Source organism: Phyllobates terribilis, unplaced genomic scaffold (genome assembly GCF_046119375.1).
Source record: "Phyllobates terribilis strain yellow unplaced genomic scaffold, ASM4611937v1 Scaffold_12__6_contigs__length_324123572, whole genome shotgun sequence".
Classification (NCBI taxonomy): Eukaryota; Metazoa; Chordata; class Amphibia; order Anura; family Dendrobatidae; genus Phyllobates; species Phyllobates terribilis.
The window spans coordinates 24,261,557-24,284,237 of record NW_027362772.1 but is presented as its reverse complement, the minus strand read 5'-3'; the positions used below and the strand labels follow the sequence as shown (position 1 = coordinate 24,284,237).

Here is a 22,681-nt window from a genome sequence, read left to right as displayed (position 1 = left end):
TACAGGACCAAATGCTAAATGGGAACATATCCAGGCTGCTTGCCGTGGAAATGTTGCAGTTTAGGCTTGTTGACCCTGAGAATTTCCACCAACTCATGGCGGCAACCATCCCTTGGTACTTGGTCCCCAGCCGCCACTTTTTCTCCCAGTGTGGTGTCCCAGCCTTGTACCAGCACGTGTTCAGGAACATCACCCATGCCCTTATCAATGCAGTTACTCGGATTGTCCACTTAATGACCGACATGTTGACAAGCGCTTGTGGGACGCTATATTTCCCTGACGGCACTCTGGGGGAACATTTTGGAGGCCAGGGTCGAGTCCACCCTGGCATGGCACATTTGCTACCGATGCAGAGAATTGCTGGCCCTACATCTATCAGGGTTTCATCCACCTCCTACACCAGTTTCTGCACCCCCTCCTGCCCCTACTCATCCCCCAGTTCCGATGTGTTATCTCAGAGCACATCGTCCATATCAGCTGGAAGCTGGAAGCTCTGCAGCACTGCCTCAGCAAAGCGGAAACAGGCTCTGCTGAAGCTAACTTGTCAAGCAGACAAACCGTACACCACAGCAGAGTTACTTAGAGGAATAACAGACAAGACAGATCAGTAGTTCCCGCCACTGAACCTCCAACCAGACATGGTCATGTGTGATAATGGGTGTAACCTGGTGGCTACTGTGAAGCTTGGCAAACTCACACATGTACCATGCTTGGCCCACATGCTTAACTTGTTAGTTCAGCAGTTTCTGGAAACATACCCAGATTTGTCAGAGCTTCTGGTCAAGGTAAACTGCGTCATCATACATTTCCGCAAGTTGGCTACAGCTGAGGCGGAGAGGTTTTCTAAAATGGTGCTATGCCAAAAGGTCATTGTGGAAGTTTAGTTGAAAAAATTCCCATCAGACGACGCTAGCGGCAGGGAGCAAGCTTCCTTGCCAAACCAAGGAGGAGAGGCGAGGGAGAGACACAACAGAGGCAGGGGTACACCGTCAAAGGCCTGGGCCAATTTCATGAAAATCATCCCAGCATCCAGGGCCTGATGACCGGGTATTTTTGACAAGAAGAGAAAAGTTTTTAAAGATGGTCAAGCAATACCTGGCCGACCAAACAGCCAACTCCTTAATTCATCTGTGACTTTCAACCATTGGGTCTCAAATCTGGACAGCTTTCATGAGCTGTCCCTCTATGCCTTGGAGATGTTGTGCTGCCCTGCCGCTAGCATCTTGTCTGAGCGGGTTTTTAGTGCGGCCGGGGGATCATAACAAACAGAGAATGCAAACAGGCTCACTCTGATAAAAATGAACAAAGCCTGGATTAGCCCTCACTTTTCCACACCACCAGATAACAGCAGCACATAAAGTGTTTTTAATGTTCAATATTTGAATGAGGCCCACAAGTTGTTGCCTTCAAGGGTGCATGGATGACCCTCCTTATATTGTTTTCTGGTTTTGCACTTTCTGCAAAGCCTTTATAAGTGAAGAAGTACATCAACTACACTTTTAAAATATTTATGTTCAAATTTTTTTTCTGGATTCAATTAGTCATCCATAAAGTTAAATGTGGTTATTGTTACATTACGGTTGTATGTAAAACTTACAAAAAGCATTGAATTTTTTTCATGGATTCAATTACTCATCCATAGAGTATTACGTACTCTGTGGTATATTTCTGTGATATATATAACACTACAAAAAAGCATTCAAACATTTTTATGGATTGAATTAGTAATCCATTCAGTGTAACGTGTTTAGCGGGCGACAAGGCATCAAAGATGTCAGAATCCCGCGAGACTCCCAAGAGAGCGACATGAGGAATATCAGAGCCAGACAAAGCTGGCGAGATAGCGGAGGTGATTGCTTTCCCAGAACCACCAAGGCCCGAACGCATGCCACAGCCTTCACAGCTGGGGTTCTTGCGGACTGCAGATAGGAGAGCCAGGATCCCTCAACTAGTGAGCGGACTGCGGGGCCTAAACTGGTCAGAAGAGAGAAGGATGCGAGCCCGGACCACGGCTGGAGAAATGCTAGTGGGCCCGCTAGCCGCAAGGTACTAACAGTTGGCATCCCGGGGGAGGTCTCTACGTACGACCGGCAGCAGAGATGGGGGTCCATAGAAGAGTTTGGGACCCGTCATCACATCTCGTTCAACCAGCAGGCAGAAGAGACAGAACACTTTGCCTCAAAGGCTTCCAGAGGTGATGGCTGGAACCAGGGTCACGTTCCTCAAAATGGCTGGTCAACATCGCTAGTATGAGGTGGGTGTGATCTGAGAAGGAAGTGAGCAGCATGAACCCTTCTTGAGAAATGAATGGGCCTGGGAGAGGCAGCTACCACCCCCAAAGGATCGTACTGTCCTTGGGATTCTCCACCATCTATGCTGGAGCAGGCGATGGTGCAGGTGACACAGGGGGCTGTCACCCATTTCTTCATGTCGGGGGCTCTGGCAGTACCTGAAGCTGGGTCACTTACAGCCCAGGCACCTGGGAATCGAGCTCCAGGAAGCAGGTGGAAGCAGTGCCCCCAGCCTTCCCAGGAAGAAGAAGTGGACACCTGAAGAGGATTACTGTATTACCCTCCTGTTCATTTTTTACTGGCTTTGCACTTTCTGCAAAGCGTTTTAGTGTAGGAGTACATCAACTACACTTTCAAAATATTTACTTTCAAAATTTTTAGCTGGATTCATTTAGTCATCCATACAGTTTTACGCGGTTATTGTTACATTATGGTGCTATCTAAAACTCAAAAAAAAGTTCAAAATTTTTCCTGATTCAATTAGTCATCCATATAGTTTAACATTGTTTGGGTAAAATTATGACTGATTAAAATTTTTACAAAACCACTTGGCCTGGTACAGTACACGATATTTTTTTATTCCAAAAATTGACTATTGACATATATACTGCAGAACTTGAGAAAAGTGAAAAGAGCGGCATTTACACATGTAAAATAAACCAATTATTTTAGTTCTTAAAACCTTAAAACCTGACATACAAAGATAAAAACTGACATGTTTCTGGCGTCCTGGACGCCCTTATTCATAGCATAGTAATGAAATCATCACAATGGTCCTGGTTTTAAGTGAAACACAGGCAATCACAAAGTGGCTGAAAATGACGTGGGTGATTAGCAAGTGTGCAAGAACGTACAACATGCAAAAATATAAAAAAAATGAACAATCAATGTATAGAAAGAATATTGCTCCTTTAGTTAATTCCTCTGGGATGTTTGCTGTCCTAATTCAACCCAATACATGAACATGTAATGATATACAAAAAGGATCAATCAATATGTATATAAAAGAGATCGCTCCTATAATTCTTACCTCTAGGGTATTTGCTGTCTAAGTTTAATATCCAAAACGCTTCTCGCAGCATAAGGCGTTTTTGCCAACTATCTCCTCTAGGAGGTTATGGCACTCTTTCAATACCAAAGAATATTAGGTGAATTGAGTCCCCATTGAGCATGGTAACAAAATGTTTGACAGCACCAGAGTAAGATCCATTTTTTGGGATATACAGTAAGTGTTCGGAGATCCGCTGTTCTAATTTTCTAGGGTACACGCCACATATTGTATTTTACATAAATCACAAAAAATAGAATATACCACATGGTGGGTACTAAGATTCATGAATTCCTTGATATGATGAATATCTCCTTTGGAAGAATAAAAACTTTTAGTTTTGTCCTCAGCAAAGTTGCACATGTTTCCATTGCACTTAAAAAAACCCTTGGGTATTAGTCAACAGGTTTTTCTAGTTGGACTTTGGGACAGGCTCAGTGAAAGCATGTTGCCCAGAGTCCGACTTCTTTTTGCCACAAACCTACAGCCCTGGGATATAATTTTTCTGAATGTGACATCCTGATTGATGAGTGGAAGATTTTTTTGGATAATATTTTTGACTTGACTATACAGAAGGCTGTGGAAAAAGTAACAGGTGCTTCATTAGTCATATCTGATGGAATGTTTTTCTCGTAAGGTAGGAGTTGTTTTGTTTTTAGCTTTGGTGAATGAACCCCCAATTAACTGACTTCCATATCCCCTTTCTCGCAATCTACTGTGTACAAGGAAGCAGTTGTCATCTGAACAAGTGCGTCTGGCACGTAACATTTCTCCATAAGGGAAAGCCCTAGTAATGTGTTTAGGGTGCCAGCTTGTTGATTGGAGAATAGTATTGCCAGATATGCTCTTCCTGTACAGAGATGTATGTACACGATCGGCAATGTAATATTCTTCAACAGAAATATCCAAGAATGAGATTTGATTGGAAAGTGGATCAGCCGCGAACTTCAAATTAATTGTATTGTCATTTAAATATAGAAAAAATTCAGAGAATTTCAGCATGATTCCCACCCAAACCAGGAGGAGGTCATCTACATAACGACCATACCACCTGATGTGGGTGGAAAAAGGGGTTGTCAGAGTGGAAAATGAATTTCTCCTTCCACCAAGCCATATATAGTATGGTGAGGGAGAGGGAAAATTTTGCGCCCATAGGTGCTCCTACTGTTTGTAAGAAAAATGTTGAATTAAACATGAAGTAATTGTGTTTCAACAAATAATTAGTAATGAGTGAGCATGCTTGCTACTGCTCGGTGCTCAACCGAGCATCTCACTGCTCGAGATGCTCGGCGCTCACCGAGTATTTCCGGGGTTGCTCGGCGGGAGCTCGGGTCCCCTCCCTGCATGTTTGGCGCTCTTTAGAGCGCCAATCAACATGCAGGGATTGCCTGCCACTCACTGTAATGCCGTAGCCATGTTTGTTGTGGCATTACAGTGATTAGCTGGCCGCACAGCGTCATCAGGTCTATATCAGACCGGGCGCCGCCATGCTCGTCACAGTCACTCCGGATCAGAAAGGGTAGGGAGAGCTGCTGCTGAGCTAGGGAGAGATTAGCTTGTGTATTAGGTAGTGTAGGAAGAAAAACCGTACATTACACATATCCATCTTAACAAACAGTCCTTTTGAGGACTAATCCATCTGCAGAGATATCAGGCAGGCAGTGTTTATAGGCAGGCAGGGTATATAGCAGACTGCAGTGCATATAGCACAAGAGGCTCCATTCCAATTCTGCCTTCTGCTGCTGTTAGATATTTCTATACAAAGGCCCAGGTCTCAGGGACCAAGAATACTTTTTTTTGGATCCTAATCCTCATTATTTGCTTAAAAAGCAATCCAGAGAACACTGTTTTTCTGCTCCATTTGCTTTTTGGCACTGCAGAATACAGCCAGGTCCTTTCCATATTACACCACTAGAAATCCAGCTATTTAAAACTGTGTTTTCTCCGTCAAACCACCCTGTCTTCGTCAAACCATCACTACCACCACCACCCTGTCTTCCACACGGTCAAGTCTCAGTAGCCATGAGTCTGGACCACATATTCCTTTCCCTGATCCTCCTTCCTCCCACCATGCTGAGTGCCCGGAGAAAACTGATCCCACACTTGGACACTCTGAAGAGCTGTTCATTTCTCCATTTATAGATACGGGCCTCTTGCCCAGTCCACTTGAAGCGGGGCAAGAGGAGATCGCGTGTAGCGATGCTCAAATATTTGATCAGCTACGGTCACATGAAGGCGACGGTGGGAAAGTGTCACAAGAGGTGGACGATGATGAGACACAATTGCCAGAGAGTCAGGAGGAGGACCAGGGTGCGGAAGAGGAAGACGAGGTGGTGGATGATATAGTAACTGACCCAACCTGGCAGGAGGACATGCAGAGCGAGGACAGCAGCACACAGAGGGAGGGAGGCAGAGCACCCCAACAGGCAGGAAGAAGCAGTGTGGTGGCCGCAGACAGAAGGCAGGCAACCGTTCCCCATAACACCAACACGAAGGAAGTTGCCAGTACAACTGTTAGGTCTTCCCGAGACTGGTTGTATTTTAAAGACTCTGCCAATAACCCCCAAAAGGCCATTTGCACCACCTGCCAGGCCAGCATCAGCAGGGGTGGCAAAACGACCAGCCTGATCACCACCAGCATGATCAGGCACATGGCAGCAAATCACCCTACTTTCTGGGCCAAACCCCAGGGTCCAGGAACAATGTCTGCGGGTGGCACCATTGCTTCTTCCGCTGTTGTGTATGCAAGCCAATCCCCTGTCCATGGTGCATGCGAAGATGCCTCCTGTCCTGCACCTGTCGTTGCGCACTCTCAAGTAGAAGCATCAGGAAGCACGTCCATGTCCTTGTCCCAGCACAGCCTTCAGTTGTCCATACCCCAGTCCTTGGAACGCAAGCGCAAATATGCAGCCAACGCCCCACAGGCCACACTACTAAATTCTCAAATTTCACAACTGCTTGCCATCGAAATGTTGCCTTTTAGGCTCATGGAGACGGAAGAATTCCACAAACTGATGGCGGCGGCAGTCCCTCGGTACTCGGTCCCCAGCCGCCACTATTTCTCCCACTGTGCCGTCCCCGCATTACACTAGCACGTGTCCCAAAACATTAGCCGTGCCCTCAACAACGCAGTTACCGGGAAAGTCCACCTAACCACGGACACATGGACAAGTGCTTGTGGGCAGGGATGGTACATCTCGCTGATGGCACACTGGGTTATCATAGTGGAAGCCGGGACCCAGTCGGACCTTGGGACGGAACATGTCTGCCCGACGCCAAGGATAGTGGGCCCTAGGTCAATCAGGGTTGCCCTCACGGTCTACAGCTCCTGCACCTCATTGTCCTCAGCATCCTCCTCTTCTTCAGCCTCCATCTCCGAAATGACCACATCAGTCACAAGCTGGAAGCACTGCAGCACTGCCTCGGCCAAGCGGCAACAGGCTGTGCTGAAACTAATATGCTTAGGTGACAAACCGCACAATGCTGAAGAGTTGTGGACAGCTCTGAAAGAGCAGGCAGATCTGTGGCTCACACCGCTGAACCTACAGCCAGGCATGGTCGTGTGTGACAATGGCCGGAACCTGGTGGCGGCTCTGAGATGAGGCGAGCTCACACACGTACCATGCCTGGCCCATGTGCTTAACTTCGTGGTTCAGCGGTTTCTCAAATCCTACCCGGAGCTGCCAGATCTGCTTGTTAAAGTACGCCGCCTGTGTATCCATTTTATAAAGTCAGCTACTGCTTCCGCCGCCCTTGCAGTGTTTCAGCAGCATTTGCAGCTTCCGGCTCACAGACTGGTGTGTGATGTCCCCACGCATTGGAACTCTACACTGCAGATGTTGGGAAGGATTTGTGAGCAGAAGAGGGCAGTTGTTGAGTACCATTATCAACAAGGCGGTCGGTATTCAGTTCAGACTCCATACATAAGACCTCAGGAGTGGACATGGATGTCAGATATATGTACCATCCTCCAAAACTTTGAGGTCTCCACCATGATGGTGAGCGGCGATGATGCCATATTTAGCATCACCATCCCTCTTCTCTGTCTTCTGAAACGCTCTCTGCTCACAATCAAAGAGGATTTGCGGAGCACGATGAGATGGAGCAAGGAACCATACAGGGTGATTACACACAGCCAAGCCTCATCTCATCCCAACATGGATTGGGTGACCATGAGGAAGAGGAGGAGGAGGAAGGACAGGAGCTAGTTTTATGCACTATAGACGGTACTACCTGTACAGCTGTCATACCATCTGTTCAGCATGGATGGCCAGAGGACAGAGAGGAGGAGGAGGAGAGCATGGTCAGTCATCCTCTTGGTGAGGACACGGAAGTCTTGCCTGTTAGTAGTCTGGCACGCATGGCTGAGTTTATGTTACGCTGCCTTTCCCATGACCCTCGTGTTCTCTAAATTTTGGGTGACAGTTGATGAAACTTCTAGACCCACGCTACAAGGAGAACTTTATATCTCTTATTCCTGAGGCGGACAGGTCTACAAAAATGGGGCTGTACCAGAAGGCCCTTGTTGCGGAACTATTAAAAAAATTCCCATCTGAAAACGCTGGCGGCAGAGGGCACACTTCGTTGGACAACCATGGAGTACAGCCGAGAGAGACACAACTTCAATCCAGCAGAGGCAGCGGAACACTGTCAAAGTTCTGGGACAGTTTTCTCAGACCCTCCCATCGCACAGGCCCTGAGGCGTGGGGTACTCTCACAAGGAGTGCAAAGTTTGGGAAGATGCTGAGGGAGTACCTTGCCAACCGTACCAACGTTCTCCGCGATTCCTCTGTGCCTTATAATTATTGGGTATCCAAGCTGGATACGTGGAATGAACTGGCTCTCTATGTCTTGGAGGTCCTGGCCTGCCCTGCCACCAGCGTTTTATCAGAGCTGGTTTTTAGTGCCGCTGGTGGAATTATAGCTGATAAGCGCATCCGCCTGTCAACTGAAAATGCTGACAGCCTGACTCTTATAAAAATGAACAAGGGCTGGATTGGGCCAGACTTCTCAACACCACTGAATGATAGCAGCGTAACATAAACTCAAATCCAGTGGCTTTTCTTGGGAGGTGTATTGCCATGCACCTTTTCACACCCACACATGGGTATACGCTTCCAGATTTTGTCTATTTGCTCTTGTCCTCCTCCTTCTCCTCATCCTCCACCATCATATCACCAGGGTGACTGTGGTCCGTGATGCAACACCCACATAATTTTTTTAAAGGGTGTTTATGATGCCCGTAAAAAAAATTTTTTATGCAGTATGTTCATGTATACCCCCAGGGGTAAATGATTGTCAGCCCATACACTTAGTGCATAGGCATTACAAGTATAGGAGGCCAGCTCCTTTCTAATGGGAACATTTTTTGATGAGGCCCGCCTCCACGTCTCTTCCAAGGGACATTGAAGTGCCTCCAAATTTTAGGCAGCCCTTACATTCACTGCATAGGCCGACACTATGGGAGACTCTCTCCTTTCTAATGGGAATTTGTCATTACTGTGGCCCTTCTCTAAGTGTCTTTAAATTCTTAGAGGGGTTTTTCCTAAATTTGGTCAGCCGTTGGACTCACTGCATACCCTATAACTGCATAGCAGACCCTCTCCTTTCTAATGGGAATTTGTCGTTACTGTGGCCCTGCTCTATGTCTCTTTAAATTGTTAGTGGGGTTTTTCCTAAATTTGGTCAGCCTTTGGACTCACTGCATACCCTATAACTGTATAGCAAACCCTCTCCTTTCTAATGGGAACATGTCGTACTTGTTACTGTGGCCCTGCTCTATGTCTCTTTAAATTCTTAGTGGGTTTTTTCCTAAATTTGGTCAGCCGTTAGACTCACTGCAAACCCTATAACTGTATAGCAGACTCTCTCCTTTCTAATGGGAATTTGTCGCTATTGTGGCCCTGCTTTATGTGTCTTTAATTTCTTAGTGGGGTTTTTCCTAAATTTGGTCAGCCGTTGGACTCACTGCATACCCTATAACTGTATAGCAGACTCTCTCCTTTCTAATGGGAACATGTCGTACTCGTTACTGTGGCACTGCTCTATGTGTCTTTCAGAGTCCCTCCATCATTAATGAAACAGGATGTGTCTGATGATGTGTCACACACCACTTTGCCAGATAAGGTTGTAAAATGTTAAAATGACATTTCCCGGTGAATGCATTTGCCTTAAAAAATAACATAAAAAAAAAAAAAACAGTAGGATCTTTCTTTAGTATAAAAACAGAGTTGCCAATGTAACCTCAATGTAATCACATTGTTCAGCTCCTGCATCTCCTCCTCCATCTCCGAAATGACCCCAAGCTGAAAGCACTGCAGCACAGCCTTGGCCAAGCGGCAACAGGCTGTGCTGAAGATAACATGCTTAATGCTTGGGTGACAAACCACTGAGAAGCTGTTTCAGATTGAAAAACATTGGGCCCACCACATGATTTGATTCTGAGGGCTCACCTTTCTCCCCCGCTCAAGAGCCCCATAGCTACTGCAAAGTTAGCACTATCATGGGTAATGTTGTGGGACCCGTGATTGTGGAAGGCGGAGACGACACCAGGAGAAACAGTGGCGGCTGGGGACCGAGTATGGACACCCGGCCGCCGCCAGCATGAGGTTATGAAAAGCTTCCGCCTCCACGAGCCTAAAAGGCCACATTTCAAGTGAAAGCAGCTTTAAAGGACTTCCTGGGAGAAATGATAGCTGGGTAGATATGGTTTCCCAATTCCTTTCACCAAGCTAAAGAATATGGCTGTGGTGAAATACAACTCAGCTAAAAAAGCTGTGGACTGGCTCCGTACTGTCCCTGACGACATTCACCTGTCCACGTGTTTGTGGTTAGGCGGTCCTTCCCAGTAAGTGCACTGGGGAGGGTACGGATAATGTTGTGGGACCAGTGCTTGTGGAAGGCGGAGACGACACTGGAAGAAACAGTGGCGGCTGGGGACTGAGTATGGACACCCGGCCGACGCCGGCATGAGGTTATGAAAAGCTTCCGCCTCCACAAGCCTAAAAGGCCACATTTCACGTGCAAGCAGCTGTCAAAAATTTGGCAATATAGTATTGCAGCAGCCTGTGGGTGGGTGGGTGGCTGGCTGCATACTTGCGCTTGCATTCCAAGGAATAGGGTAGGGACAACTGAACGCTACACTGGGACAAGGACATGGACGGTGATTGTTGCAAGTCTGCAACGACAGGTGCATGGCGGGAGGCATCTTCGCATGTGTCAAGGATCACTTATGATGGGCAAACTTTTAGGCAGTGATCTGGGAGTCAGGGATGCTTCCAGAGGTCTTCCCCATGCTGTTCCCTTGTCTTTTCAGCACTGTATGCATGTGTCTGATGATGTGTCACACACCACATGGCCAGATAAGGTTGTAAAATGTTAAAATGACATTTCCCAGTGAATGCATTTGTCTTGGTTGAAAGCAATGCAAAAGTGCAAAAATGCATCAAAAACGCTATGTATGAACATAGTCCAAGGTGTGGAGGAGCATTTTTGTTTTTGTATATTTATTTTGCCTTATATTCAAGTCATTATCCTGGAAAGGATGTTCCTTAACATATTTCCCAGGAAAATTCATTTTGGTTTAGTTTTTGTATGTTTTATTGTGAGTCCGTAAAAGTGACGTAATACCTCTGATAACATTGTTGACAGCAGTGATCTGGGAGTCAGAAATGCTTCCAGAGGTCTTTCCCATGCTGTTCTCATGTCATTTGAGCACTGTTCCCACCGACTTGGGCAATTTTTAGGCCCTCTGCAGACCGCCGGGGGGAGCCGACTGAAAAACGCTCGAGTTTCCCATAGACTTACATTGGGCTCATTGCTTGGGTCGAGCACCCGAGTAATCCAATGTGCTCGACCCGAGCATTTTAGTGCTTGCCCATCAATAATGACAACCCTTTTTCCACTCACATCAGGTGGTATGGTCGGTTTGTAGACGACCTCCTCCTCGTGTGGGTGGGAATCACACTGAAATTCTCTGAATTTTTTCTATATTTAAATGACAATACAATTAATTTGAAGTTCACGGCTGATCCACTTTCCAATCAAATCTAATTTTTAGATATTTCTCTTGAAGGTGATTACATTGCCGATCGTGTAAATACATCTCTGCGCAGGAAGAGTATATCCGGCAATACTATTCTCCAATAGACAAGTTGTCACCCTAAATACACTACTAGGGCTTTCCCCTATGGAGAAATGTTACATGCCAGACGCACTTGTTCAGATGACAACTGTTTTCTTGCGGAGTGTAATGTTGTACAAAGTACATTTTGAGAAAAGGGATATGGAAGTCAGTTAATTGGGGGGTACATTCACCAAAGCTAAAAACAAAACAACTCCTACCTAACAAGAAAAACTTTGCATCAGATATGACTAATGAAGCACCTGTTACTTTTTCCACAGCCTTCTATATAGTCAAGTCAAAAACATTATCCAAAAAAATCTTCCACTCATCAATCAGGATGTCACATTCAAAAAAATTATATCTCAGGGCTGTAGGTTTGTGGCAAAAAGAAGTCGGACTCTGGGCAACATGCTTTCACTGAGCCTGTCCCAAAGTCCAACTAGAAAAACCTGTTAGTTAATTCCCAAGGTTCTTTTTAAATGCAATGGAAGCCGCTGTAACATGTGCACCTTTGCTGCGGACAAAACTAAAAGTTTTAATTCTTCCCAAGAAGATATTCATCATATCCAGGAATTCATCAATTGCTATACCCACCATCTATTCTTTGTGATTTATATAAAATACAATATGTGACATGCACCCTAGAAAATGGAAACAGAGAATTTTCTGAACACTTAAGTAATATATCCCAAAAAAATGGATCTTACTCTGGTGCTGTCAAACATTTTGTTACCATGCACAATGGGGACTCAACGCACCTAATATTCTTTGGTATTGAAAGAGTGCCATAACCTCCTAGAGGAGATAGTTGACAAAAACGCCTTATGATGCGAGAAGCGTTTTGGATATTAAACTTAGACAGCAAATACCCTAGAGGTAAGAATTATAGGAGCGATCTCTTTTATATACATATTGATTGATCACTTTTTGTATATCATTACATGTTTCATGTCTTTGGTTGAATGAGGACAGCAAACATCCCAGAGGAATTAACTAAAGGAGCAATATTCTTTCTATACATTGATTGTTCATTTTTGGTATATCTTTGCATGTTGTACGTTCTTGCACACCTGCTAATCACCCACGTCATTTTCAGCCACTTTGTGATTGGCTGTGTTTCGCTTAAAACAGGACCATTGTGATGATTTCATTACTATGCTATGAATAAGGGCGTCCAGGATGCCAGAAAGTTCTCATTTTTTATCTTTGTATGTCGGGTTTTAAGGTTTGAAGAGCTAAAATAATTGGTTTATTTTGCCTGTGGAAGTGCCGCTCCTTTCACTTTTCTACTGTCTCTGAGCCACACCAGCTGGAGCTACGGCACCTACCGGTTCTTCTCCCATGGATTTGAAATCTGCAAAGCATAGTAGGCTCCGATTCCTTTTTCTACTGTAGAACTACTATGTGAAATTTAGTTGGTTTGAAATAAAAGCAAAAATCGGCTACTACAGGTGTAGAAATTTGGTTCTTGAAAAATTGACTAATACCATCAAGATTTTTTTTTACAACATAGATATTTTGTCACACAGTATTCTTTTAGTTAACAATCTTTTCAGTAAAAGATGTTTCATTTCTTGCAAACTGTAGAGATAAAAAAATATAAAATAATAGAGACAAAAAGGTAGGTTAGTTGTCATATATAGAATCATAGAATCCTAGAATGGTAGAGTTGGAGGGGACCTCCTGGGTCATCTGGTCCAACCCCCTGCTCAAAGCAGGATTCACTAAATCATCTCAGACAGATGTCTGTCCAGCCTCTGTTTGAAGACGTCCATTGAAGGAGAACTCACCACCTCTCGTGGCAGCCTGTTCCACTCATTAATCACCCTAACTGTCAAAAAGTTTTTTCTAATATCTAATCTGTGTCTCCTCCCATTCAGTTTCATCCCATTGCTTATAGTCTTTCCTTGTGCAAATGAGAATAAAGATGATCCTTCTACAATGTGACAGCCCTTGACATATTTGCAGACAGCTATTAAGTCTCCTCTCAGTCTTCTTTTTTGCAAGCTAAACATTCCCAAATTCTGTAACCGTTCCTCATAGGACATGGTTTGCAGACCGGTCACCATTCTGGTCGCTCTTCTCTGAACTTGCTCCAGTTGGTCGATGTCTTTTTTAAAATGTGGTGCCCAAAACTGGACGCAGTATTCCAGATGAGGTCTGACCAAAGAGGAGCAAAGTCCGATAATGACTTCACGTGATCTAGACTGTATGCTTCTGTTAATACAACCCATAATTGTATTTGCCTTTTTTGCTGCTGCTTCACACTGTTGACTCATGTTCAGTCTATGATCTATTAGTATACCTAAGTCTTTTTCACATGTACTGTTGCTTAGCTCTATTCCTCCCATTTTGTATATGCTTTTTTCAGTTTTATTGCCCAGATGTAGTACTTTGCATTTTTCCCTGTTAAAAACCATTCTGTTAGTTACTGCCCGCTGCTCCAGTTTATTTAGGTCTTTTTGAATCCTCTCTCTCTCTCTCTTCTCTAGTATTAGCTATCCCTCCTAGCTTTGTGTCATCAGCAAATTTAATCAGTTTACCCTCAATTCCTTCATCTAAATCATTGATAAAGATGTTGAACAATACAGGTCCCAAGACAGAGCCCTGTGGTACCCCACTTGAGACATTCATCCAACTGGATGTGAAGCCATTTACGACCACTCTTTGAGTCCGAACACTAAGCCAGATATGAATCCACCTAACAGTTGCCTTGTCCATTCCATACTTGGTAATTTTTTCAATAAGGATGGTGTGAGATATTTTGTCAAATGCTTTGCTTTGTTTTGTTTGTTTTGTTTTGTTTGTTTTTGTTTTGTTTTGTTTTGCTTTGGTTTGTGGGAAATTTCGGCACACTGGGTGAACATTGTGGAAGCTGGGTCCGAGTCCCACCCTGGCACGGCACATGTGCTACCGACCCCAAGGATTGCTGATTCTACTTCTCTCAGGGTTTCCTCCACCTCGTAAACCAGTTCCTACTCCCCCGCCTGCTCCTCCTCATCCTTCATCTCTGATGTCCTATCTTAGAGCATGTCATCCACATCAGCTGGAACCTGGAAGCTCTGCAACACTGCCTCAGGGAAGGGGCAACAGGCTCTGCTGAAGCTAATTTGTCTAAGAGACCAAATTCACACCACGTCAGAGTTAATAAGGAATAACAGACCAGATAGATCTGTGGTTCTCACCGTTGAACCTCCAACCAGGCATGGTCGTGTGTGATAATGGGCGTAACCTGGTGGTGGCTATGAAGCTTGGCAACTCACACATGTTCCACACTTGGCACACGTGCTCAACTTGGTAGTTCATCAGTTTCTGAAAACATACCCAGATTTGCCAGAGCTTCTGGTAAAAGTATGCCACGTCAGCACCCATTTCTGAAAGTCAGCTATAGCTGACTGCGCTCTGGCAGTGCTGCAGAAGCGCATGCAAGTGCCAGCTCACCAACTGGTGTGCAACATTATCACATACTCGAACTCCACACTGCATATGCTGGCAATGCTTTGTGAACAGCAGAGGCCAGTTGTGGAATTCCAGCTCCAACACGCCCGTCAGTATTCTGGTCAGCCTCCACACATAACAACTGAAGAGTGAGCATGGATGTCTGACATTTGTGTGGTTCATCAAGATTTTGAGGACTCCACAAAAATAGTGAGTGATGATGATGCCATAATCAGCACAATTATCCTGCTTCTGTGACTACTTAAACAGTCACTGTTCACAAATAATTAAACATGAAGCTATGCATGTGGACCATGAGCAGATGGAGGAAGACATGAGATAGGGAGATACTACCCAGCCCAGCCTCATCTCATCTGCTCAGCACGCAACAGGGGCTAGTACACACACAAGCTTGGTCCTGTCTCTCCGACTTGGATGGGCTAAGGAGGGGAAAGAGGATGAGAGGGAGAGTAGTCATCATGGTGGAGACAGGAAGTGTTGACTATAGGACCTTGGCACATATGGCAGCTTTATGTACTGCTTTCTTTCCCGTGACCCTCACATTACATTCTCTTTCTTGGCCAAAAGAGTACTGGTTGCTCACCCTGCTAGACCACGCTACAAGAAGAAGCCTGCATCTCTCCTTCTTGAGGGGAAGAGGTCTACTAAAATGATTCTATACGAGAAGGCCATTGTGTAAAATATATTGAAAAAATTCCCATCAAACAACACTAGTGGCAGGGAGCAAGCTTCCTTGCACAACCAAGGAGGAAAGGTGAGGGAGTCACACACCAGGTACAGCAGAGGCAGGGGTACACTGTCAAAGGCATGGGCCAATTTCATGAAACCCTCCCAGTGTCCATGCCCTGATTACCGGGTAATTTTGACAAGGATGGAAAAGTTTTTAAAGATGGTCAAGCAATACCTGGCCGACCAAACCAGCATACTCCCTAATTCCTCTGTGACCTTCAACTATTGGGTCTCAAATCTGGACACCTGGCATGAGCTGTCCCTCTATGCCTTGAAGGTGTTGTGCTGCCTGCCGCTAGCGTCATGTCTGAGCTGGTTTTTCGTGCCATTAGGGGGGTCATAACAGAGAGGCGCTTTTGCCTGTCAACAGAAAATGCAGACAGGCTCACTCTGATAAAAATGAAAAAAGCTTGCATTAGACCCGACTTTTCCACACCACCAGATGACAGCAGCACATAAAGTATTTTATGTTCCATATTTGAATGAGGCCCGTCAGTTGTTGCCTTCTAGGGTGTATGGATGACTTTGTGCAAAGCCTTTATGAGTGTAGAAATACTACAACTACACTTTCTTAATTTTTTTATGAGGCACTCCAGTTGTTGCCTTCAAGGGTCCAAGACTTCTCTCGTGCCGCGCCAGTTGGTGCCTTCAAGGGTCCAAGACTTCTCTTGTGCCGCACCAGTTTTCTGGAATACACTGCCCCAAACGATCCAACTGATATCTAGCCCCCATGTCTTCAAATGTGCTTTAAAAACACATCTGTTTAGACAAGCCTATCACCTTAAGTCACCAACCTAACTCTCCCTTGTTCAATCCTAAATATTAATCTTAATCTGCCCCTGCGTATTCATCTGTCTCCACATCCGCCAATCACCAAATACCAGATGGTAACTGCCCTTAGACAGATACTGGCTGATGACCATGTTCTTCCTATTGTGTCCCCCCCATTTCCATACAGATTGTAAGCTTACGAGCAGCCGGACCCTCACTCCTCATGTAACTGATGAAATGTGATACATTGTATTGTTTATATTGTCTGTACATGTCCCTACTTAATTGTAAAGTGCTGCGGAATATGTTGGCGCTATATAAATAAAAATTATTATTTTTATTATGGATGACCCTGCTTGTAATTTCTGACAGGCTTTGCACTTAGTGCATAGCCTTTATGAGTCTGTGAGTACCACTACATGACAATTTGTACTGAATATGAATGATGCCCCCCTTTATGTCTAATACAGGGTGTATCTGAGTCCCTCTGAGTCCCTAATTGTTGGTAGTTCTTGCTTCCTTCATAAATTACACTGAAATTTCCAATTTTGTAATAAAAAGTACAATTTTGGTTTACTTAAATTATTATTTTTTTAAATCCTTTTTAAATTTTGCCTAACATGGATTCATTATACAGGAAAAAATGTTTCTTAACATTTTTTTTCCTTTAAACTCCCAAGTTCTTTTCGATTTTGAATGTTTTATTGTCAGTCATTAAAGTGGAGTAAAAGTGTGAAAGCATTGTTCTCAGCAGTTATCTGGAAATCAGAGATGTTTCCAGGGGTCTTTCCCATACTGTTTTCCTTCCATTCGACACCTTTTCCATCCATTTCAACATTTTCAATGACCCCCAGACCTCCTTGTAGGGTCTACCTGAAAAAATGCTTGGATTTCCCATTGACTCCATTATACTCGTTACTCAAAACGAGCAAAAATTTTGATGCTCGCTCATCTCTTTTTTCTACAATACTTTCCAGTTTACATAATCCTTTGTTAATTAAACACATCCTGGTTGTTTACTACAGTGTATCAGTGTGGTACAATGTATTAGTCTGACATACACAGTGTCACTGAGTTGACCACAATTCATAGTAAGATTGTTGGATTACTATCACTCCGGGGCATCGTCAATGTATTGCCGGGAGAAATTCATATTTTTTAGAAGGATCTGTCATTTTTCTCTGATTTCCCTGATTTCTCATCTATTCTTCCACTGTTGGTTTTTCACCTTTTTTTGGCTTCTTCTGACATTGATCTGAATTTCAGCTCGCAGTGACAGTTATTAACACCAGAAATTCCAGTTTCCCAGATTCTGTATCTCCCTCTGGCTATTGGAGGCACCAGATAAAAGGAGAGAGCTCTGGGTTTTTGGACATGTTGCTGATTTGACTGAAGGTCGAACTTACAAAAGTGGAGAGTAAGTCTGTCATTTCTGTTACCATCGGTTTTATGGTTATTACTGATATACGAAAGGCTGGTAGAGGGTGACCAACTAGACCATTTTCCAAGGCTCCCTGTTTCCAATGGGGGTCGAAAGACTTGTAGTTTTGGGGGCATTGAGTGTCAGTAATCTCTTGGAAATACACTGCATACTCATTTGGATATGGATGACTTGTTTGGCAGTATTATATAGGCCTTTTTGGCAGTATTATATAGGCATTATTTGGCAGTATTATATAGGCATTTTTGGCAGTATTATTTGAGCAGTGATTGGCTATATTTTTAGGGCATTATTTGGCGGTGTCACTTGAGGACTGAACTGTAGCATTACATGTGTTGTATAGCACTATTATTTGATCTGTGAATGGCAGCATTATACAGGATTAGGACAGCAGTATTGTTTGAGTGATGATTAGAAGCCTTACTTGGGCATTGTATGGCAGAATTATTTGAGCACTGGAACGCAGCATTATATATCCATTCAATGGCAGTTTTCTGTGATATAAAATTTATAGTAGCATCAAGAAAGAAGGCATTATTTGACAGTATTATTTAAATACTTAAAGGCAGTATTTATGGCCACCGTAGGCAATATTATTTGACATTGTACTGCAATATTTTGGTATTAATTCATATGGGGTTTTAAATTCACTTGCTTCCCAGCTAGGTTTTCTTTTACCTGGGGCAAAGGCTCAGTTTTTTGCTTTCCCTATATCTAGTTACTACCTCTGACCCGAGCGCCAATGGTCTCCAGAGTCCCCTGCAGTACCACTGATAAAACCAGCCATACTTCTAAGTAGGGATGGGCGAACCCGAACAGTAAAGTTCGGGGTCCGCACCAAACACCTATTGTCCGTGCACGGACCCCGAACATGGACTTCTCCAGGATGTCCATGTTACTGTTCGGGTTTGGCAGCCTGAATAAAGCTTGTGAAAAGGCTGCAGCTAAGCCAATTCAACAAACTTTGCTGTGTGGGCACTTCCGGCTCAATTACAGCCATGTCAAATATTGGCATAGCTGTGATTGGCCAGATCGCTTTGTACAAGAATAAATAAATAAAAAAAAAAGACATGCAGTTTCATCTATGCTTGGTAAGCAGCCCCCGGCTGTCAGCTTTAGCTTGGCTGGTTATCAAAAATAGAGGGGTCCCATGCTATTTTGTTTAAATTATTTAAATAAATAATTAAAAAAAAATGGCTTTGGATCCCCTTCATAATTGATAACAGGCCAAGCTAAAGCAGACAGCTGGGGGCTGGTATTCTCAGACTGGGAAGGGGCCATGTATATTGTGTCCCCCCCAGCCTAAAAATAGCAGCCCACAGCCGCCCCGGAAAAGGTGAATCCATTACATGCGCCAACACTGGCGTTTTGCCTGGCTCTTCCCACTTGCCCTGGTGAGTTGACAAGTAAGGTAAGAGTATTGGGGTTGATGTCAGCTTTGTAATGCCAGCTGACATCAAGCCCAGGGGTTAGTAATGGAGAGGCGTGTATCAGACACCCCCATTATTAACCCATACTCAAATGTAATAAAGACAGACAATGTGTGTCTCTTTATTACTTTTGACTATGGGGTTAGTAATGGGGGTGTCTTACAGACGCCTCTCCATTACTAACCTTTGGGCTTGATATCAACTAACATTACAAAGCTGACATCAACCCCAATACTCTAACCTTACTTGTCACCTCACCAGGGCAAGTGGGAAGAGCTGATGCTAAGCACCAGAATTGGTGTTTCTAATGGATGCGGCATTCCTCGGGCGGCTGAAGGCTGATGTTCTTAATCTGTGCGGGGGCCAATATCCATGGCCCCTTCTTAGGATATTAATATCAGCTCACAGCTGTCTGTTTAGCCTTTCCTGGTTATTAAATATAGGGGGTACCCCTCGTCATTTTTTTGGGGGTCCTCCCTTGTAATAACCAGTAAAGATTACACAGACAGCTGTGAGATGATAATAATAGCTTGGGAAGCTCCATGTTTATTACCCCCTTGCCAGACTACAAACATCAGGTCTCAACTGTCGCCTTTCCCTCAGCTGGTTAAGAAAAATATGGGGGACCGCACGCCATCTTTTTCTTTTAATTCTTTAATTATTAGCTAAATATATGTACAGTAAACTACACACGCACTGCACATATTATCTATCTGTCTATCTATCTATCTATCTATCTATCTATCTATCTATCTATCGATCTATCTATCTATCTATCTATCTATCTATCTATCTATTATTATCTATATATCTGTCTCAGTATATAGAATTGTTTTATTAGTTAGAAAACTAGCTTGAAATGACATAGAGGATTACTGTATGTAAAACCCGATGTTAAAAACGCATTGCATGCGCATGTCATACAGATGTCATACGGATGGAAGGTGGGAAAAATCGCATTGCACTCGCATAACACTCACATAACACTCGTCCTGCTTTTCCGGAACAACATTGGACTGATTTTATTTATGCTGATGAGTGTGGGCCCTAATTCTCATTTATTAGAAGTTGCAAAGTCCGGATTGTAGGAAATTGTGAATCATTGTTTGATAAGGACAGAGCGGTGAGAGAGGAGACAATGTGGCCATGTTGTTTTACTATTTAAATACATCAATGCTGTGTACACATCTTCACACATACAAAGCTTAAAATCTAGTTTAACATTATGTCTCCACCCCGGCACATAATATATAAAATCATATTGGGTCTGATCGATTTGACTACACAAAGCTTTTACTCCAGCCCCAATGTCATCCCTTTCAGATACACTTTCTCACTTGGTCAGGTGGAGCAGATCACTAAGTTGGATAATACTCCATTTTGAAAAAAAATCCATAAAATACCGAATTTGTTTGCTTGCTCACGCATTTCGGACCATATCTAATATGTACACAAATTTGGACTTGTTTTTCTTGCCCTGCTATAGATAAATGGGGGGTAAAAGTAGAAGTGACCCCAAAGACCTAGTGCTTGGGAGGGCACAAAATGACTAAATAGAATATTTACCAACATCAGGACAATCAGGACTTTATTAATAAATATTATCTTTTCCCCTTTCAGTATTTTGGATAGAGCTTGGTCAACATGAAGATCGCGTTGGTGACTTCATTGCTGCTGCTGGGTAAGTGCTATAAAAAAAATAAATAAATATATAAAACTGCTCAAAAACAACCAAAATAGTAATGAAAAATATCAATAAAAATGTGTTCTTTTTTTCGTTTTTTTGTTGCAGTTTTAATTTCAGTGCACCAATCAGTGGAGTCAGGTAAAATATATTTTTTACACTGTTTTTTGTATTATATACATCTGATTTTGTGATAAGTGTTAAAATATTCCAAACTGACAATATATTAAACAAATTCCCCAAAATTTGAATAATCTGGTAAGATTTTATCAAAGAAAAAAGGGGTAAAATTAATGACGACGGAAAAATATAGAGCTCAATCAGTAAGAATTTGAGATTAGAAATGACCTGTAACAATGTATGAAAATAGTAGCTAGAACCTGTGTGTGCACTGTAGCTGTGTGTACACTGTGGGGACATCATACTGTGTTTGGGGGGGGTACCATACTGTATGGGGGGCACTGTGGGGGTCATGAAAAGGGTACAATATTGTGTGGGAACATTAACGGGCTTAACTAGGAGCAATATTTCTGTGTGGGCACATATAAAGGATGTTGAGGGTGAGGTTAGGTTACTGACTTGGCATAAAATAAAAATTGTCAAGCCGCTATATGTGTCCCTCTTTCTTATCTTTCGTAATGCAAGGAAATAGAAGACGATTTCTGCACTCATCCACTATGCGGACAATCAAACAAGCAAGCTCCGGGGAGTCACTGTCACTACCCAGCGCCTGCACAATAGAACCTTGCAGCGCAGTGCACAGGCAGATGGGACCGGGAGGAAACAAAGCGTGCTCCATGTGAGCTCTATGTGAGCAGCACTTTGTGCATGCCCAGCAAGAGGGGGAGCACAGTGCACGTCACAGGACCCTGTGACGCGTAGGGGACGGAGGGAATATGATAATGAAGCATATAGGCGGGGATTTGGGGGAATAATAAGCACATAGGCGGGGATTGCTTGGCGTCCCCTGGAGTTCATAGTGCCAAGCCTGTACAAAATTTTCTCTGCAATCAAACCTCTACTATGGGCCATACAGGTATGTATAGATTTACTTTTTAGTGACGAGAGAGCACTAAAATGCTCAGGTGCTCGTTGCTCGGGTAGAGCACATTGGAATACTCGGGTGCTCAACCCGAGCAACGAGCCCAATGTAAGTCTATGGGAAACTCGAGCATTTTTCAGACGGCTCCCACGGGCGGTCTGCAGAGAGCCTAAAAATTGCCCAAATCGATGGGTGTCGTCACTGCATTCTTGGTCTTCTATCCTTTGGATTACGATATCGGAGAGATGAAGACACAGGACAGGATGTTTGTGTCTAAACATACTCTAACCTTTATTACAAAACACAGGGCTAATATACACCCTGAAGGCAGGAAACGGATTTGCCATATATGGTTCGATTATACAGTTTAGCTGAACAAGCGAAAAAAGCTAGTTTCTGTATGCTTTAAAATATTTAATTAGACTTATCTGGTTACCAAGGCCACACTATTTTCTTGCAAGAACACATTATTGCTACAAAAAGAAACATCTGGCCAGGGAGGACGACACGTTATCTTTTTAGCAAGGACACACTATTGATACAAGAAGGAACATTTCAGCTTGCTGTTTTTTTACCTAAAATAACTGTCAGACTTATATAGCATAGATGGGGCCTTTAAACTTGAGGGACTCCATCTTCTGCTATAACATTCCATCCTTTT

General features: G+C 43.7%; 1 long non-coding RNA gene across 1 annotated transcript in view; it reads left to right on the top strand.

Annotated features, from left to right (window-relative positions):
• Positions 1 to 21,134, top strand: part of LOC141172965 (uncharacterized) — a 43,660-nt gene extending 22,526 nt beyond the window's left edge. The window contains exons 2-3 of the long non-coding RNA XR_012252563.1: positions 20,915 to 20,975; positions 21,087 to 21,134. This is a non-coding gene — a long non-coding RNA (uncharacterized lncRNA). The remainder of the gene's footprint in view (positions 1 to 20,914; positions 20,976 to 21,086) is intronic.
• The last annotated feature ends 1,547 nt before the right edge of the window (positions 21,135 to 22,681 follow it).